Source organism: Sceloporus occidentalis, unplaced genomic scaffold (assembly GCF_023333645.1).
Source record: "Sceloporus occidentalis isolate IW3139 unplaced genomic scaffold, rSceOcc1.0.p SCAF_3, whole genome shotgun sequence".
In the NCBI taxonomy this organism is placed as follows: domain Eukaryota; kingdom Metazoa; phylum Chordata; class Lepidosauria; order Squamata; family Phrynosomatidae; genus Sceloporus; species Sceloporus occidentalis.
Window position 1 is genome coordinate 206,880,423 of NW_028316983.1, and position 19,775 is coordinate 206,900,197.

The window sequence follows — 19,775 nt, forward strand, 5'->3', positions numbered from 1 at the left end:
TGCAACTGGAGAATAGGGATGCAGCATAAATAAATTCCTAAACAGTATTAATTTGAATTCTATTGACAAGTCATATTACCAGAGCATGACTATGAATTTAAGAAATTAGAAATTAGGAAGCCCACAGAATCTCCACTCAGATTCCTATTAGGAATTATATTTTCCTACTAATGGAATCAAAAGGACCTGGCCCAGAAGACGTGGGCATTACATAACATTAATAACTGAGGGAATCTATTATTGTGCAACCTACATACATTTCAATTGATTGTGTTATCAGTGAAAATGATGGCTACTCTAGATGCATAACAACATTAAGAGCTGCATAAACATATACACATATTGGTCACAAGAGGAAAATCAAGTCATCTCACAGCTCACTGTGAACAATTTTCCCAATCTACTCAGCACTTTAGAGATAAAATTGCTTGGATTCAGTTTGACCTATTGTATCTGACCTAGATACTATAGTTGATGCAGACGCATTGGATATTAACTTTGTCCCTGCTTGTCCAGAGATAAACGATACCTTTCCATTTATATAACCAGAAAATGTGTGCAGCAGGTTGCTTGGAAAGCTACTGCATGTATGATAGATCTCTGATTTAGGTGGTTTATTAAAAATACCACGGGATTGATTGTTAGGGAGTGGTCTGTGCCTTGCTACACCAAAGAGGGGGAACATGCCTAAAGCAGGCAGATAAAATAATTATATTGGAAAAGTGCTCTTTGAATCCTCTATATTGCATCACTATCAGTTTCCAATATTCCGTTCCTGCATAAGATATTGGTGCATGTGGTAACATCCCAGTTTCAGAGGTTAGTAGATTAACTGGATTATCTACAGCCATATCATCTTGACTTCAGGTATGGTTATGGGATGGACCAACTTGGTGGCTAACCTATACAGGGAACTGAGCAGGGGGAGCATATCCCAATTGGAATGCTGGATTTCTCAGACTACTGACTGGTATCTTTCCTGGCCATTTTGCTGGTATGGGACTCCAAAGGAGCTGTTTCAGTTCTAAATCTCTACCTGTCATTAATAATAGACTAGAGGAGGGCAAACAAATAGAGGCTTAATCCATACAAGAAAAAGGTATTCATGTTCAGATGAAAAGCAGACCAGGAAATAAGGGTTCATCCTATGCTGGATGATGCCATGATAAACCTACAAGTACAGATTTGTAGCTTGGGTATACTCCTGCCTTCAGCCTGGAAGCTCAAATTTTTGCAGTAGCGAGGAGTTCATTTGCACAATTAAAGCTTGTTCGTCACCACACCTGTTCCTACAGACAGTAGTTGTGGCTACATCTGCCTAGCCTACATCCTCTTTAAATTAATGTAATGTGTTCTACCTAGTCAGCCTCTAAAGAGTTTTTAGAAACTTCAGCTGGTCTAAAAACACTGCAAACACATTAAGAGGAATGGTTACAGGAAACACAAAATTTCCTTCTTGCAACCGCTCCATTTTCTTGTAGAAATATGCCTGCTCATATGAGACTTTTAGGAGAGGTCATCATCTCTGTCCCATTATGTTCAATGCCTTATTGGTGACAGAACTTTCTTCCTAGAGGGTAGACTAGCTCCCTCCATGGTGTCACTCCAATGGTTGATGATGATTTTATTATTTTGACAGGCTTTTGCGAACTGTTAGTTTATGACGAAGCAACTTCAAATAATGGCTTGTCCTCTCCTTATTTCTTGGTTTTAGAATCATAAAGCAAGGGCTATCCAGTCCAATACCCTGCCATGGAGGAATACAAAATTAAGGCACTCCCAACACATGGCCATTCCTCCTCTGTTTAAAAACATCCAAGAAGGAGACTCCACCACACTCCCAGGCAGCATATTCCACTGTCAAACAACTCTTAGTATCAGGAAGTTCTTCCTAATGTTTAGGTGGAAGCTCTTTTCCTGCAGTTTGAATCCATTGTTCCATGTCTTAGTCTCTGAAGTAGCAGAAAACAAGCTTCCTCCATCTTCAATATGACTTCCTTTCAAATATTTAAACATGGCTATCATGTCATCTCTTAATCTTCTCTTCTGCAGGCTAAACATGCCCAGATCCTCACAGGGCATGGTTTCCAGACCTTTCACCATTTTGGTCGCCCTCCTCTAGACATGTTCCAGCTTCTCAATATCCTTTTTGAACTGTGGTGCTCAAAACTGGACACAAGATTTCAGGTGAGGTATGGCCAAAGAAAAATAATATGGTGCGTTACAGACCACAGAGAAGCGGCCGGTTGCAGCGTCCGGGAACCGCAGCAGCCAAACGGCGTGGTTCCCAGACGCTGCCAAGGAGCGCAAAAATCACGCTCCTTCTTGAGGCCTGGAAGAGACGCTGCGAGGCGCTAGTCGCGCACTCGCGTCATCACTTCCACCGCGCGACGTGCGGATGCACAGCGTCCACTACGTCAAAATGGCGGCGGCCGTGTGGAACAGCTGCCGCCATTTGTTATGGACTCTGTCCGTAATAGGAGTAGGGGCGTCTAGAAGAGATGCCCCTTTTTCAAACTGGGACGTCCTGAAGACGTCCAAAATGGCGGTCTGTAACCCACCTATGATACCATTACTTTCTCTTATATAGACACTACACACCGCGCCCACACCATATACAAGCTTGCCATATGTGGACTTGACGTTATGGCAATGCGTAAATCTCCTGTGTAAATCAAGGGTCCACTGTACTCCTATTGATGCAGCCTAGAATCATATTGGCTTTTTTCAGTTGTTACATTACACTGCTAACTTATGTTCACCTGTGGTCTACAAAGACACCTAGATCCTTTTCATGTGTAGTGCCAGGTATCATCCATCATATATCTGCATTTCATTTTCTTCCTGTTGAAATTCATTTTGTTAGTTTTTGCCCAGGTTTGTAATGTTTTAAGGCCTTAAGGTAATGTCTTAAGATTTTGAAATCTGATCCTGTCCTCTGAGGTAATAGCTATCCCTCCTAATTTGGTGTCATCTGCAAAAGAAAAGCATGCCTTTTCTTCCATCATCCAAGTCACCGAGGAAGTTGTTGAATAACACTGAACCCAGGACAGAACCCTGTGGCATCCCACTAGTTGCTTCTCTCCTGGATGAAAAGGAGCCATTGGTAAGCATCTTTTGTGTTCGGTTGGTCAACCAATTACAAATCCACCTAACAGCTGCATTGTTTAGCCCACATTTTACAAGCAAGATTTATTGCTAGTTTTTTTGCAAGAATATCATGGGGGACCTTGTTTTAATAGATATGTTTTAAAATTATTTTTATATTGTAATGACAGTTTAATTACTTTTATATTTTAAATATGTATGCTTTTACTGATGTCAGCATTTGTTTTAATTTTTGAAAGGCATCTTTAGTCCCACAGTTGAGAAATAAGTGGAATGTAAACTAACAAATAAACAATATACTTCTCCCTGCTTCACACACATAGTAAGGCTACAAAATGTTCTTTCACAACTTTTGGGTCATATATAACCCAAGGTACAGGATGAGTCTCCCTTATCTGGTCGCCTTAGTCAATGATTGCTGTCTGGGCATCGACAGGGGAAGTACAGTCATCCCTTTGCTTATGTGGGGGATCCGTTCTGGAGCCCCCGTGTAATTGGAAAAAACACAGCTGCTCAAGCCCCATTCAAATGAATGGGCTCGTGCCCACGGCGGTGCACATAGTGCATGCCATGGGAGCGTGCACCATTGTTTTCTTCTGGTGCACGCCTCCCTTCCTTCCAGCGCAGCTTCCAGCATTTCGTTTACTAGGGGGTTTCAAAAGCCAAAAACAGGTGATCAGAAGTTTTGGTACTTCTGTTCAGACAGTAACTTTGATCCCAGGAGATGGTATTGGACATGAAATATCTAATGCTGTCATGGAGATTTTTTCAGTGGCCTTCGATACCATTGACCACTGCGAGGCACTGCACTCCAGTGACTCCATTCCTACCTCTGATGCTGAGGGACAGCTGCTCTTCTAAAAGAGAGCTGACATCTGGTGTCCCTCAGGACGCCATTCTGTCCCCCATGCTATTTAACATTTACATGAAGCCGCTGGGAGAGATTATCCAGAGACATGAGGCTTGGTGTTATCAGTACGCTGATGACACCCAAATTTATTTATCTATGTCTCTGACTGTTGCAGTGACTAAGGATGGCACCTCTACTCTGGATGCCTGCCTTGGGTCAGTAATGGGCTGGATGAGGGAAAATAAACTCAAGTTGAATCCAGAGAAAACGGAGGTACTCGCGATAGGAACCCCAAGTCCGGGGAAGGAGATTTGTCAACCAGTCTTAGATAGGGTCACACTTCCCTGAAAGTTTGGGAGTGCTCCTGGATTCATCTCTACAGCTGTCATCTCAAATAGATGTGACGGCCAGGAGTGCTTGGTATCAACTTCGGTTGATATGCCAACTGTGACCATACCTGGACCAAAAGGACCTTGAAGCAGTGGTACACACACTGGTAATCTCTCATTTAGATTTCTGTAATGCGCTCTATATGGGGCTGCCCTTGGTTCAAAATGCGGCAGCCAGAGTGGTCACTGGTACATCAAGGTTTGACCACATAACACCTGTGTTAAAATCTCTTCACTGGCTGCCAGTTAGCTTCTGGGCACAGTACAAGGTGTTGGTTATTACCAATAAAGCCCTACATGGCTTGGGCCTTAGTTACTTGAGGAACGCCTCTCCCTACATAATCCGCCCCGCACACTCAGAACATCTGGGAAGAAGATTGTATGTACAGCGCTGTGTAAATTTACAGCGCTATATAAATAAAGATTAATAATAATAATAATAACATATTAGAATATCAAATGGTTAAACTAACAACGATTTCCCACAGAGCTTTTACCGCCGCTGCTCCCAAATTGTGGAACGGCCTAACATAAGAAATCCATCTTGTTACCACCTTGGACGCTTTTAAGAAGGCACTTAAGACAGCTTCTGGCCTCTTAGGATGCATGCATAATTTAAACAGCATACCTCCAAAGTGACCTGAAGGAGCTTTATTTTGGCCTGTCTGTTTGGGCCCATAATAACTTTTTTCCATTACACAAGTAAGCTCAGCCTGCTGAGGACACACAGGCTAATAAAGGGATTGATACAATGCCATCAATCTTTGTAACAATCACCTCTGGGTGCACAATGATGTGACTTCAGATAAATGAACTCCATTCAGAGTTAGGGCAATATTCCCATTAGAAGTGAACACTTTCAAAATAATCACCTAGAAAATGCCCAAAGAATGGGACACTTTCAATAGTGTCAAACACATCAGTGAACAGCACAGACTACATACAGCTCAGCTTGTTCAACGGATCTGAAAACAGGAAAATGAAGAATGTAGAATAAATCTAAGCAAATACAAGTTAAATATTATTTAGTTTAATTTCAGATAGGGATAAGGACCCATGTCAGATAATTAATGGGCCTGAATTTAACACTAGATCTACACTGTACATATAAATACACATACAGTCCGTCCTCGCCTTACGCGAGGGATCCGTTCCAGATCCCTCCGCGTAAGGCGAATTCCGCCTATGCTCGAGCCCCATTGGAAACAATGGGGCTCGTGCGTGGCGGCGCAGGCATGCACAGGACGCAATGGGCGCGCGCCCATTCAATTGAATGGGACGCGCCGCCCCTTCCGCCCTGCGCGCGTGCCGCGGCTTGAGCGCGTACGCTCAAGTCCGCGTATGGCGCGGGCGCACTGTACACATATGCATGTGTTTTTTTAATTAGTATTTTGAATTCATCTGTTGTTGTATTTAATCTGGTTCCCTACCCCAATCAATATGGAGAGGAAGATAAGAAAATCATTATTGTCGTCGTTGTCATCATCATAATTTATTTTCACCATTTTCAATAGCCAGAGTGTATTGCTGGGGTGGTGGGGATGAGTGGGTTTCTAAATCTAGGTTTGACTATGGGAACTTTCATAGGTGTATGAGGCAGCAAAATATCAAAATATCTGCTGCCCAAGTTGTAACAAACATGAGGATGATTCTGATTCTACACAAATAGCATTGCTTTAGGTCAGAGAAATGTATGAAACACAAATAAATAGAGACATCCTTGAGCGAACTAAACATTAGTGTGGTATTTAAAATCAAACTCAGCATTTGCCAAAGCAGACTAACTAGTTGTAAAAATCACAGTGCAGCAGCTTTTTAAAAAACGTAATAATCTTGGATGGCCTCGCCCACATTTGGCAGCAAGTCCTAACCATATAGGCAACATAATCATGTCTCATCACACTATGAGTAGAAAATACTGGGGGAAATGGGTATGACAATGAGCTTTGCTATGCTTAGTTTAAACACACAAATTCAGCCGTAGAGACACTACAAATATGTTGATTATGGGGAGGGGGGATTGCTGACTGTATTTTTCACCACATGAGATATTTCTTATTTTAGAAAAGTGGGGAGGTGTCAAATCCTCATTCATCCTTGAAGCTAACAAGATGGTAGAGGCATAGTCTCTTTGCCTCATCTTCTTCACAGTATTGTTACACAAAGATAAAATGGAATAGTTCCTACATACAGTATATGATGCCTTGAGCTTTGTCAAAATATGACCAACTTATTTCTGTAAGGTAACAGGAAAAAAATGAAAATTGTTCACTTGATTAGTTCATATCAAAATGTTCATGAAATTTAAGGGTACCAATAAAAAGAAAATAAGATCAACCGTACAGAGATAATCATTGTTACAACTCTAGAACTGGTAAGCAAAGAGCAAACAAAATATCTCAGAGAATCACTAACAATAAGGTCAAGATTATTCTTCCAGTTTTAATTTGGGCTGTGAACCCCTCATGTAAAAATTTGTTCTCCTTAAAAATAAAGACTCACAGAGCATAACCAACTATGTTCTTAAACTGTTTTATATTATTTAAATATAAGTAGTTGGCTTTAAAAAATAAAAGAAATAGAGAAGAAGTGAGTCAGCTGTTTTCTTCTTTTATGTTGAGAAAGGTAAGTACGTGAGACTGAATCAGCTCAAGAGTATCACTACACACATCAGATTAAACAACAAATATGGCCAATTCTAAAACTGTTGTATCTATGAAATCACTGTTATGCACTCCCCCAAACAGGCTTGACATTTAAGATATCTCTGCTTTCTCCCAAGTGTTCTATTTTTTATTTATTTATTTTAAAAATCTGAGAGAATTAACTGCTCAAGAACAGCCCTCTAAGTCCTGGGAATGTAATCATTTTGCCATGTATCCCAAAAACATATAACAAAAACGCAGTGCTGGTCCCTTATCAGCACTTTACAAGAAACTGTTTCTATTCAGTGTCATTCACTTTATCAGCAATGGGAAGGTCAGAAAGGGTAAACATTACAATAGAGACTGTCACAACTTCCCATTCATTTTGTTTCATGAATATCCTCATAAAAAGAAATAAAGAATGGAAGTTTTAATACACACACTTCTTTGTCAACCTGAGTCTAATACAGCTTCACTCTTTAGCTAGCTTTAATACCACACCATATTTTTTCATACCCTATATTAGGAAAATTGATTACTCACATGTTGACATTACACTGGATTGCTACTGATGATATATACCTTTTCAGGGAAAATTCTGGAAAATCACAGTACTATATAGCCTTTCTCTCCTGAAATCTGGGGTGGAAATCACGTGGCGTCCAGGTGTCATAATTCAACATCATCTGCAGGGCCACAGATAGAAACAAATTTACCATAAAGGTAATAGGGACCAAGGGTTGCAATCACATGCTTCCAGGGAAGACTGGTAGCACCAAAGTAAGCAAGTAAGCCAAGGCTTGAGATTTAAGCTGAAAGAAAGCAACTATCCTGACACATGATTTGGGCTGTTCTTTTCCTTTTTTTTTTTTTTGAGTCTAAGAAAATGAGTGTTTTAATTAAGAAATTGGTTACAAGAGAGCCAACAACCCAGCCAAAGTAAAATGACTTGGGTTGCTCTTTCCCAAGGGCTCTTCCCCCTCTCTTTTCTCCATGATCTGTTTAACTTCTAGGTCCAGGAGGACCATTCTTTGCAGCTTAAAGAACAAGGGGTAATAAGTGCAGGAAATACACTTCTTCTGATCTCAGTGCAATCTGGTTTCATCCTTCTAGCATTTTTACTGATCCTAACCACAGGTCTTGAGACAAACAGGGCAAAGGAGTGGAGGAATCCAGAGAAAATTTTGCTGACAGATATGTGCTCCTACACATAGTGTAAAATAATGTTTCTATTAAGTGTACTACAAAATGTATGCACATTACAAATATGGAAATACTTTTATTCTTTGCATACTAACATAGTGAAGAGCTGGGAATCCAGATTAAAGACTCAGGGTCAAAACAGATTGCTCCAAAAGGGTGGACTGGGGCCGCCCCAGTGCCACTCACCCTGGCAACCACACGCCCATGGCCCCAATTTGGATCTTTGCCGGTGTTTTAAAACAGCTTTTGAAAAGAAGTGATTCCCCCCACTCTTTTTCAAGCTGGTTCTTCCTGTTTGGGGTGGTTTCAGGCTGTGTTCGGGGCATGTCTTGTCTAAATGCCACACTCTGAACGCAGCCTCAAGATGGATCATTTGGCCATCTGTTTTGGGCCTCAGTCTGCATCCTGTGGCGCGTTACAGACCGCCGGATTGCGGCGGTCTGGCTTCGCCTCCGCTTGCAGTGTCTGGGAGCCACAGCGGCCAAACCGCGCGGCTCCTGGACGCTCCGAGGAAGGAGCGCGGAAATCGCGCTCCTTCCTGGGCCCCGGAAGAGGACGCCGCCATTTGTCACGGACTCTGTCCGTGATAGGGTTAAGGGCGTCTGGAAGAGACGCCCCTTTTTCAAACTGGAACGTCCTCAGGATGTCCCTAATGGCGGTCTGTAACCCGCCTATGTGAGCCAAGATATTCCCCAACGAAAGTGAACCAATCACTCTACATCAGCCTAAACAATGACAACCAACTGTTACAGTCTGCCCTTGCCTTATGCGGGGGAGCCATTCCGGACCCCGCTCTGCATAAGGCAAAAAGTGCGTATTCTCAAGCACCATTACATACAATGGGGCTCGTGCATGATGCGTGGCCGTGCGCGCCTGCCACGGGCACATGCACCATTTTCCCAACCTCCCGGCAGCTTCCGCGTAAGCTAGAAGCCACCTATAACAAGCTCGCATATGGCACGGGATCATTACATAAGGATAAAATAAGATAACCACCATGTATAATCTCTTGAGCTCCTTTGAAGAAGGCAAGGATGTAAGGAAAGAAGGCAAGAGTTATTTGTATTTTTAATGACTCAGCAAATATCTTGAATTATCTGAAGTACCATTTCAGCAGAAAGAACATATTAGCTGTTACTGTGAGCAGACTACATGCAGATATCATGCTCTTTGATAAGTTCAGTAAAACAATGACAACACAGTCCTACACAAGTCTACATGTCTGTGTTCAATAATTTACATTTCCAAGTAAATACATATAAGGCTACACCATAAGCCCACCAGCATTATAAGTTTCTGTTCCTTGTGATTCATTTTTATTTTTATTTATTCTAAATTCTTGTTATAACTGAAGGGAGTATATTTGCAGGGCAGTTTACAGAAAGACTAAAACAATTAAAGTATCAATGGTACAACATATATGATTAGGGAGATAAAACTGTAAAATGTTATTTTAAAAAAGGCTAGCTTGTTTTTTTAACTCTTCAGAAAGCCAACTTGCATCTGATTAATACTATTTAGAGATCAGGCCTCAGCACTGCCACAGCATCAGATGTTCCTGATTATGATCAGTCCCTTGAAAGGAAGATCACTGGTAGCTTTATGTACAGTTTTTAAATCCAAAATCCTAACTGAAGTTTTTAGTAGACTACCTCTGCAGAAAGCACATGCTTAACTGTTCTTTTTCCCCAGCATCCATAAAATTCACAAAATGGTCATGAATAAAACTAAAAGGAGCAGATTAGTTGCAGTTCATGCTACATTCCTGTAGTGGCTTGCCTGAATAAGCTCCTTTAAAGCCTCAGTCATGTGAAAAGGAGAACTTGGATCAAGCAGTTTGTGTCCAAACTATGTGCAAAGGCTTTTGGCCTGGCTCCCAACCACTGTCAGCTTGACAGCAATGGGAAAAAAGAATTGGGGAGTACTGCCTGACAGTACTGTCACTCTAGAACAGGAGTGAGAACTGTGAGGCTATATCCATACTGCTGCAGTATTCACTCACCATTGGCCATACTAGCTAGGGCTGCTAGGAATTGCAATTCAGCAACTGGGGAAGCACACCTGCACCACTACCCCTACTCTAGCCTCTTCTTACCACTTTAACACTAAGCATTGGCTAAAGAACACATGAATGTTTACTGGTGAAAAGCTGAACCATGATTTATTGTTAAAAGAACAAACCTAGATTTTCCTTGGGACTGCATGATCCCCCTCTCCTCTACATGTGGTCGGATGAGACTGGAAGCTTGTTTCCACTTTAGTTTGCTGCAGTTTAGCATACTGTATTTACTCATGTACAAGCCTAGAAATTTTAGTCAAAAACCTGAGTCAATGTGAGTACTGTACAATGTAAGTACTCTACTTTAATTCTTCTTATTATTATTATTATTATTAACCTTTATTTATAAAGCGCTGTAAATTTACACAGCGCTGTACAGTACATACAATCTTTATAATTAGACGAAAAAAGGAACCATCCCCTGGTAAAAGGCAAGAGTGTAATCTGTCCTGGAAGCACTGATTTTTCTCTGCTCTCTCATCCATTCAATCTTTAACGTGAGCACATACAGTTATACCTGCTGGAATTTTGTAAGTTCTTTGACATTGTTTTCCTTTGCTTTAAACCCTTTGTTACATGCCCCTAAGTTTTACCCTCGACTTATGCATGGGCCATATCAAAATCCATAATTTTGGCCCCAAAACCTGCCCTCAGCTTATACATGAAGTCGATTTATAACTGAGTATATACAGTATCTTAATTTAGTGAAAAGAAGCCACCTTCATAAACTGTGGTTTGAAACTGACTTGTTTTCAATAACCATAGTTAAGTCATAGCTTGTATATATTCACCCAATACTGGAAGCTTCAATTAACCAAAAATAGAAATGGAAACTTTTAGTCTCCTCACCATCACACTACAAGAGGGTAAAAGCCCTTACTCTTACAACATACATGGTTTTCAACCACCCTTCCCCCTTTTCTTCCCTGCAGTTTCAGAGTTATCAGAAATTTTAAATTTCTAATAATGCCTATCAAGTTGAGATCTAATGATATTAACCGACAACTGATCAGACTAATAATAGCATCATTATTACTTTCTATGGTGGGGTACAGACCACCCAAAAAGGGCGGTCTGCCCGCACCTTGTTTTGCGGCATGAGGAAGCTGCAGTGGACAAACTGCGCGGCATCCCCGCACAGCAAAAATAACCCACAAAAAGTGGGTTCTTCTTGCAGTGTGATTATGACACCGCAGTGCACCAATGGTGAACTTGCAGCGTCATAATGGCGCCACGTCGTGTGGACACTAAGCATCCGTCACATCAAAATGGTGGCACTCATCTGTACAGGGTGCCACCATTTTGACGTCCTCATCACGTGAGAGGGGCGTCTGGAAGCACCTCCCCCTCGCACGTGATGACGGCGCACTATAGCGCCTGTCTGAGCAGCACCAAAATTAGGAATAAAACATGCATGCGTCCCAAGAGTCTGGAAGCCGCACCAAAGCCATGTTCCAGTCCTAAGGACTAGAGCCCAGCCTTGGCGCAGCTTCTGGACTCTTAGTACACATTCATCATTGAAAGAGCATACCTCCAAAGTGACCTGAAGCAGCTTTATTTTGGCTTGTCTGAATGGGGCCAAGGAATAGGCTACACACTATCATCTGTGTCGGGGGTGAGATACATCAGGCCCAGGGGTTGAGTCCAGCCCTTTTGTAGTCTCATTTTGGAATAAAACAGTATTTAAAGCCATCTTGTGTAAATACCCTAAAGGCACCAGATGCTGTGTAATCTTGGAGGTTAAAGATAATAATAATAATAATAATACTGTTTATTTATAGCCCGCTTTTCCAAAGAGATCAAAGCGGGTTACAACAAAGGTACTACACAATGTACTAATTTACAAACAGCATCCACATAAAAAATCCATGACAATACATCAGAGTATTAAAAACAAGATAAAAATTACAAGGTTAAAAACCACAACAATAACTAGCTTAAAATGCTACTGTAACGGGGAGAGAGCAGAAATCACAGTGTCTGGGGGAAAGCCTGTTGGAAGAGGAAGGTCTTCAGCTTCTTCCTGAACAGGTCAAGGGAGGTAACCGAGCGGAGCTCCCTGGGAAGAGAGTTCCAAAGCTGTGGGGCCGAGTTGGAAAACGCCCTCTGTGCAGTCACGGTGTACAGTCGGCCCTTCTTATAAGCTGATTTTTTATACACGGATTTAAGCATACACGGTTTGAAAATGTTCCAAAAAAGTATAAATTTACCTTGATTTTCCATTTTTATAAGGGACACCATTTTGCTATGTCATTATATGTAATGAGACTTGAGCATACACGGATTTTGTTATACACGGGAGATCTTGGAACCAAACCCCAGCGTATAACAAGGGTCCACTGTACTGCGTATCAGGAACCCTCAACAATTGCTTCCCGGCCGATCGGAGAGTGCAGGGCGGATTATATGGGGAGAGGCGGTCCTCCAAGTACCCTGGGCCCAAGTCATTTAGGGCTTTATAGGTAAAGAGGGTCAGCCCTGGTTAGTCAGACCCTCAAAGCATACCAGATGCTCTAGGCTATATTTCAGAGGAAAGTACTGCCAAAATAACCTCTTAGTATTCATTGCCCATGAAAATCCTATGAAATTCATGGGGTTGCCACTAGCTGACAGGTGGCTTGAAGGTACATACACACAGACATTGTGTCCTGTACCAAAGTGAAGCTGAAGCAGTTCCAATGTCTTTTATTGCTGTATCTCTGGCAAAGTCATGTTGTATTGTTTTGAAGATCAAAGAAAAAAAACAGTCTATATGTTTAAAGGTTTACAGGACAAATTAGGATTTCTTCTGTTTGATACAGAATGTAGAATTAATACATGAAATTTATTTGTGATGGCCAAACATTTGTCCTTATACATGTTATGCTAGGCCTATGCCAGGCCAAATGGGAAAAGACCTAAAAAGTCTGCTTGCATTTCATGGAGAAATTGTCATGAGACAAAATACAAGACTGTGAATATCCATTATGTTGAGGCTGGGGAATCTACTTCTAGGGGCCTAAATACCCTGAAGCCACCAGATTCTGTCTGATATTGGAAGCTAAACAAAGTCCACCGTAGTGAGTACTTGGATGGGAGACCACCAACACATACTATGTGCTGCAATAATTTCAGCATAAGAAAACCCTATGAAATTCATGGGGTCTTGCATAAGAAAACCCTATGAAATTCATGGGATCACGGTAAGTCAACAGGAAACTTGAAAGCACAGACACACAGGGCCTGAAGAACATGTGGCCTTCCATGTATTGTTGGGCTCCATTTTCTATACATCTCTGTCAGCCTGGTCAAAAGCTAGAGCTGATGGGAGTAGTGGCACATCAACATCTCATAGAGCACATGAGTCTCCATTGTGACATTAGGAGACTCTTTTCTACATATTCTCTTCCATGGGTGAGTATGCAGTCAGTGTGCACCCCAATGTGGTAAACAGGAAGCCTGCACCTGTTTCTTATTTTAATTTGTCCCTTCTATTCAGTCAAGGAATACAGATATGCAGACAAATTTCCACATGACATACTGGAGCTACTTGCCAGCATTTCCCCTGAATCCTGCGTACACACAGACTTCATGAAATGGGCTCAGGAGTACACAAATACAAGGGGGGAAAGGGAAAACAAAGCTGTGGTCTTCTAAAATCATTCCTGTGTAGAACTTAGCATTTACATTTCTATACCACTTTATAGTGCTAAACACAATTTACAATGTGTTATCCAATTGCATCCACCAAGCTGGGTACTCATTTTACCAACCTACGAAAGGATGGAAGGCTAAGTTAACCTGGAGCCCTGCACGAACAAACACAACATTTTGGCTGCAGTATCGGCAATTGACCACTGTACCACCACCATAAACTTTTCTCTATATGATTTTTATCAGTTCAGCATCTTTTATAATTCAGAAAACATATCTAGGGGTAGCTGCATTTGCCATACAGCAAAATATAATAACATCCAAAATCCACAAAACAGTAATACCTCTATTGGGCCATCAAAAAAAATGCACAGAATGCATCAGGCAAGCTTTTGAAACACCACTGACTTCTTCATCAGGCAAAAGTGTTATATACAATATAGGAGGAGAAGAAGAAAAATAATGATGAGTCACATTGTGTCAAGATGTTGTTTAGGTTGCTCTCAGTTGAAATGTTTGGGAGGGATACCACGTGCGCTCTGGTACAGAAAGAGTTGTACAATCCAGGCAATGAAATTTCACCTCCATTAGCAACAGAAAAAGTAACTTCTTTTGAGATATTATGCTGTTTCTATCCTGGGTGAGTGTACCTACCCTTTTTGTTTGTGGATTTTGGATCTTATACTTCAGAATGCTGTTCCTTGTAATCTATGGCCAGCATTAAAACAAAGACTATAAGAGAGATGTCCAGTGACTCCGCGGACTATGTTAGACTGGATCACTTCAAGTTTGTAAATACCGATGAAGTGGACAAGCTTCTTGGAAGTGTTAGGAGGACAACATGCCCTCTCGGTCCTTGCCCATCTTGGCTGACTGTGCAGGGAGGGGATGCAGTAACAACTTTACTTCAATCCATAATTAATGCGTCCCTCAGGGAGAGGAAATTTCCATCCAAGCTGAAACCCTCCCTAGATCCCCTGATAAGAAATAATTACAGGTCAGTCTCTTTACTACCATTCTTGGGCGAGGTGATTGAGAAGGCAGTTGCTCTCCAACTTTAAGCTGTCTTGGATGAAACTGATTATCTGGACCTATTTCAAACTGGCTTTAGGTTGGGATATGGAGTCGAGACTGCCATGGTCACCTTGGTTGATGATCTCTGTCTGGGCACCGACAGGGGAAGTGTGACCCTGTTGGTGCTCTTGGACATCTCAGCAGCATTCAATACCATTGACCCCAGTATCCTTTTGGAATGCCTGAGAGAGTTAGGTATCGGGGGCATTGCACTCCAATGGCTCCATTCCTATCTCTCAGGTAGATTCCAGATGGTGATGCTGGGGGACAGCTGCTCCCATAAGAGGGAGGTGACATCTGGTATCCCTCAACGTACCATTCTGCCCCCCATGCATTTAATATTTACATGAAGCCGCTGGGAGAGATCATCCAGAGACATGGGGCGCAGTGCTATCAGTATGCTGATTACACCCAAATCTACTTCTCTATGTCCTCAACTGTTGCAGTGACCAAGGATTGCGTCTCCCCTCTGAATGCCTGCCTAGAGTCAGTAATGGGCTGGATGAGGAAAAACAAACTCAGGTTGAATACAGAGAAAATGGAGGTACTTGCGATGGGAACCCCTGGTCCGGGAATGGAGATTTGCCAACCACTCCTGGACAGGGCCACACTTCCCCTAAAGGACGAGGTTTGCAGTTTGGGTGTCCTCCTGGACCCATCTCTACAGCTGACATCTCAAGTTGAGGCGGTGGCCAAGAGTGTGTGGTACCAACTTCAGTTGATACGCCAACTGCGCCCCTACCTGGCCCAGGGGGACCTTGAAACAGTGGTACATTCACTGGTAACCTCTCATTTAGATTTCTGTAATGTGCTCTACATGGGGCTACCTTTGTACCAAGTTCGGAAGCTTCAATTGATCTAGAATGCAGCAGCCAGCTTGGTCACAGGAACACCTAGATCGGACCATATCACACCAGTGTTAAAATCTCTACACTGGCTGCCAATCAGCTTCCGGGCGCAATACAAAGTGTTAGTTATCACCTTTAAATCCCTACATGGCTTGGGCCCGAGTTACTTGAGGGAACCCCTCTCCCTACACAATCAACTCTGCACACTAAGAACATCAGGGAAGAATTTACTCGACTATCCAAAAGCAAGACTAACAACCACTTCCCACAAGGCATTTAAGGTTGCGGCCACCAAATTGTGGAACAATCTACCAGAAGAGATCCTTTGAAGCTTTCAAGAGGGCACGTAAGACGGATCTCTTCTGGCGGGCCTACCCACCTGACCTATTATGACAACCCTGAAAGAACCCCACTCGACTATAACACAGAAAATAGACAAGCTAGTTTTTAGCAATTGTAGCGATATTGTGATTTTATTGAATATGTTGTAATGTGTATGCTTTTTTATGCTGTGATCCCGCCTCGATTGCAGGGAGAGGTGGGAAAATACAAATAAAATTTATTTATTTATTTATTTATTTATTTATTTATTTATTATGTTAAAGATGAAATAATATTAATATTGAATGCAACATGCATTCAATGGACAGTTATTGATGAACAGTCATTTAATGGGAGTCACTGATCTGGCACTTTAATAAGTAAGCAAGTCATAGAACTGCTTAGCTCTGCAAAGTGATTCTATTATTGATAGTGAGAAACTTCAACAACCTGAAGTTTGAGAACCTATGGACACAAATAATGGGGGAAAGAACTGCAATGCAATCTGCTTTTCATGAAAGTGTATTTCTTTCTATTTTACAGTAAGTGAAGTAGAATTCTTCAAGAAAGAAACAACATCTGATTTGATTTAAAAAGAGGATATTTGCACAAGGTAAAAATGAATTGCTTAAGTGTAAATTGAAGCGTTAAATACTAAAGCTAAACAAACTATGAACTGGCTTTGAGTGAGTGCAAAATGAATCTTCTAATTGGCTTAGGAAGCTAATTACTGAGAGAGGCTTTAGCTCTTAAAAACTAATGTAAACTCCTAGAGCTTTTTAGGAGCTGCAAGGGGTTTCATTAATGATTAATATGAGCAAACAAAATAATTCCAGTTTTGAAAACTACAAGCAATGCAGTTCAAAGGTCATTAATTGAACCAATGTTAGGCAAGTTGAGATGTTTATTAAACAGTTACCATTTAAACTAGTGCCACAAAATAACCACACAGAAATTGCACACTATATGCAATTTGGAGGAAGTTATAATTTTTTTTTAATTGGGAGAATTTGCTGTAGATTATTTTTAAAAACTAAGAAGATTATATGCATATTTTGACAATTACATGGTTAATACATACTGTATAGGTTTGATCATCCGTACAAAACAGTAAGCAGATTTAAAAGGAAAAAACTCTCAGTGTGTAACATCAGACATTTTTTGTGTACAGAGACTCTTACCAAATACAGTGTGTGTGTGTGTGTGTGTGTGTGTGTGTGTGTGCGCGCGCGCGCACGCACGCACATATGTGCATGCCTTCAAGTTGCCTATCAACTTATGGCATAGGTTTTTCTTAAGCAAGGAATACTCAGAGGTTCTTCGCTAGATCCTGCCTGTGTAATATAGTGTTCACTACCTGGTATTTGTTGGCACTTCTCCATCCAACGGATGACCCTACTTAGCTTCCAAGATAATATGGGATTTGATGACTTTAGGGTAGTTAAACCCCTACCTGTGCACAATTCACATTTTAAGAACTGGTTGAAACTGATGAAGACAGAGAAATCATTACATGGAAAATTGCTGAGGTATGAATTAAATCTTTCACAGTTAAATATAGTCAGTCCGCCTCAAGCACGGCCTTGCCTTTTGTGAATTGGACCATCTGTGAGTGGCCCCATCCCATTCACCCCAATGGCAATCTATTCACACAACTGCACCACTGCAGCCATGTGCATGGTGCACTGCCATTTAAACCAATGAGACTTGAGGTCCTGCAGTTTTTGGCATCCATGTGTGTGTGTGTGTGGGGGGGGGAGGTCTGGAACAGAACCCTATAGATATGAAGGGCCAGATGTATTATATTATCTCAAACATTTTTACATAAACTACCAATCCAACATTTGAAGTCAAATGCTAAGTATGAAGCACACCCAGGTTTATACTTATTATTATTAACCTTTATTTATAAAGTGCTGTAAGTTTACACAGCGCTGTACATACATTTTTTAGTCAGACGGTTCCCTGCCCTCAGGCTTACAATCTAAAAGACACGACACAAAAGGAGAAGGGAGTGGTGGTGGGGAATAGGATCAGGTCCAGCAGATCTTCTCCACCTCCGAGGCCTGGACCAAGGCAGATGGACCGGAGGAAGGGCTTGGCTTCTTGATGGATGGTTAGAAGGAGGCTTCCTGGGTCAGAGAGGGGCTCACCTCTGGGAATGCTTCTCTAAGCAATATAGTCTTTAATTCAGTTTTGAAACTGGGTAGAGAAGTGATGAGGTGTGCATGTGGGGGAAGAAGGTTCCAGGACTAAGGGGCAGCAAGCGAGAAGGGACGAATTCGGGAGGGGGCAGTGGTAGTCCTACACTGTGACAGGAGACCCTGACTACCAGAGCAGAGGGTGCGAGTAGGAATGTAAGGAGAAAGAAGGTCAGATAAGTAAGGAGGGGCCAACCCATGGAGGGCTTTGAAAGTCAGTAACAAAAGCTTGTACCGGATGCGGAAGGGGAAGGGGAGCCAATGAAGGGAGGATAAAAGAGGAGAAACATGGTCAAAGCGGCGAGTGGATGTGACAATACGGGCAGCTGAATACTGGACAGAGATTAAAGGATGGAGGTGTGAAAGAGGAAGCCCTGTTAGAAGGAGGTTACAATAATCTAGTCGCGAAACCACTAGGGCATGGACCAGAGTCTTGGCAGTAGAGATTGAGAGGAATGGACGGATCTTGGCAATGTTGTGGAGAAAGAATCTACAGGTCTTGGCGGTGGCCTGGATCTGGGGAATAAATGACAGAGAAGAGTCAAAAATGAAGCCAAGACTGCGGGCTTGATGAACCGGTTGAATAGAAGTGTCGTCGACAGAAACAGAAAAGGAATAATGAAGGGTGGGTTTAGATGGAAAGACGAGAAGCTCAGTCTTAGACATGTTGAGCTTCAAGCGCCGAAGCCGCATCCACTGAGAGATGGCAGTCAGACAAGAAGAAACTTGCTGTTCAAGCCCCGTCGAAAGGTCAGGGGTGGAGAGATACAGCTGAATGTCGTCGGCATACAGATGATAGGAGAAACCAAAAGAACTGATGAGTTTACCTAGAGACAGTGTGTATAGAGAGAACAGAAGGGGACCCAAGACAGAGCCCTGAGGAACTCCAACAGATAGCGGAACAGAGGATGAAGTCTGACCACCCATGACCACTGCAAAAGATCTATCTGACAAGTAAGATTTAAACCAGTCGAGAGCAGAGTCAGCGAACCCAAGGTCAGAAAGTAAATCAACCAGGAGACAGTGATCAACAGTGTCAAAGGCTGCAGACAAATCTAGAAGAATGAGAATAGAGTAGAGGCCGTTTGCCTTGGCCCGCAAGAGATCATTTGAGATCTTCTCATGTTCTGATAAAGATGGCTGCTAAATCATGTTACTGGTTACATTTAAATTCATCAATTTTCTTAGCATCTTAATTTTCCCCTTTACAAATGCTTATGAATCTGATTAATATTCTTGCTGGCCAAAAGTGTAAGTGATTACAATACACACTAGGTGAGATCCAATGCTTCCATTCCTCTGACGGAAGTGCTTCAGCCAACAGATCCAGGAGGAATGACAGCCCCTTCTTCTTCTTCCTACAATCGCAGAATATGGTTTAGATGGCTAGGACGCTTTCCAGACTACATTTTGGGACACTGCAGCCAGCTAGTACAACAATGGA

At 42.0% G+C, this 19,775-nt stretch overlaps 1 protein-coding gene across 6 annotated transcripts in view; it reads right to left on the reverse strand.

Annotated features, from left to right (window-relative positions):
- The window catches only part of NCOA2 (nuclear receptor coactivator 2), a 196,237-nt gene that overhangs the window by 142,816 nt on the left and 33,646 nt on the right, over positions 1 to 19,775 (reverse strand). The window contains exon 3 of one of the 6 annotated variants that reach the window (XM_089517433.1): positions 7,536 to 7,678. The exons of the other annotated variants lie outside the window; for them this stretch is intronic. The gene's annotated coding sequence lies outside the window, so the exon portion shown is untranslated. The remainder of the gene's footprint in view (positions 1 to 7,535; positions 7,679 to 19,775) is intronic. 6 annotated transcript variants of the gene reach the window in all.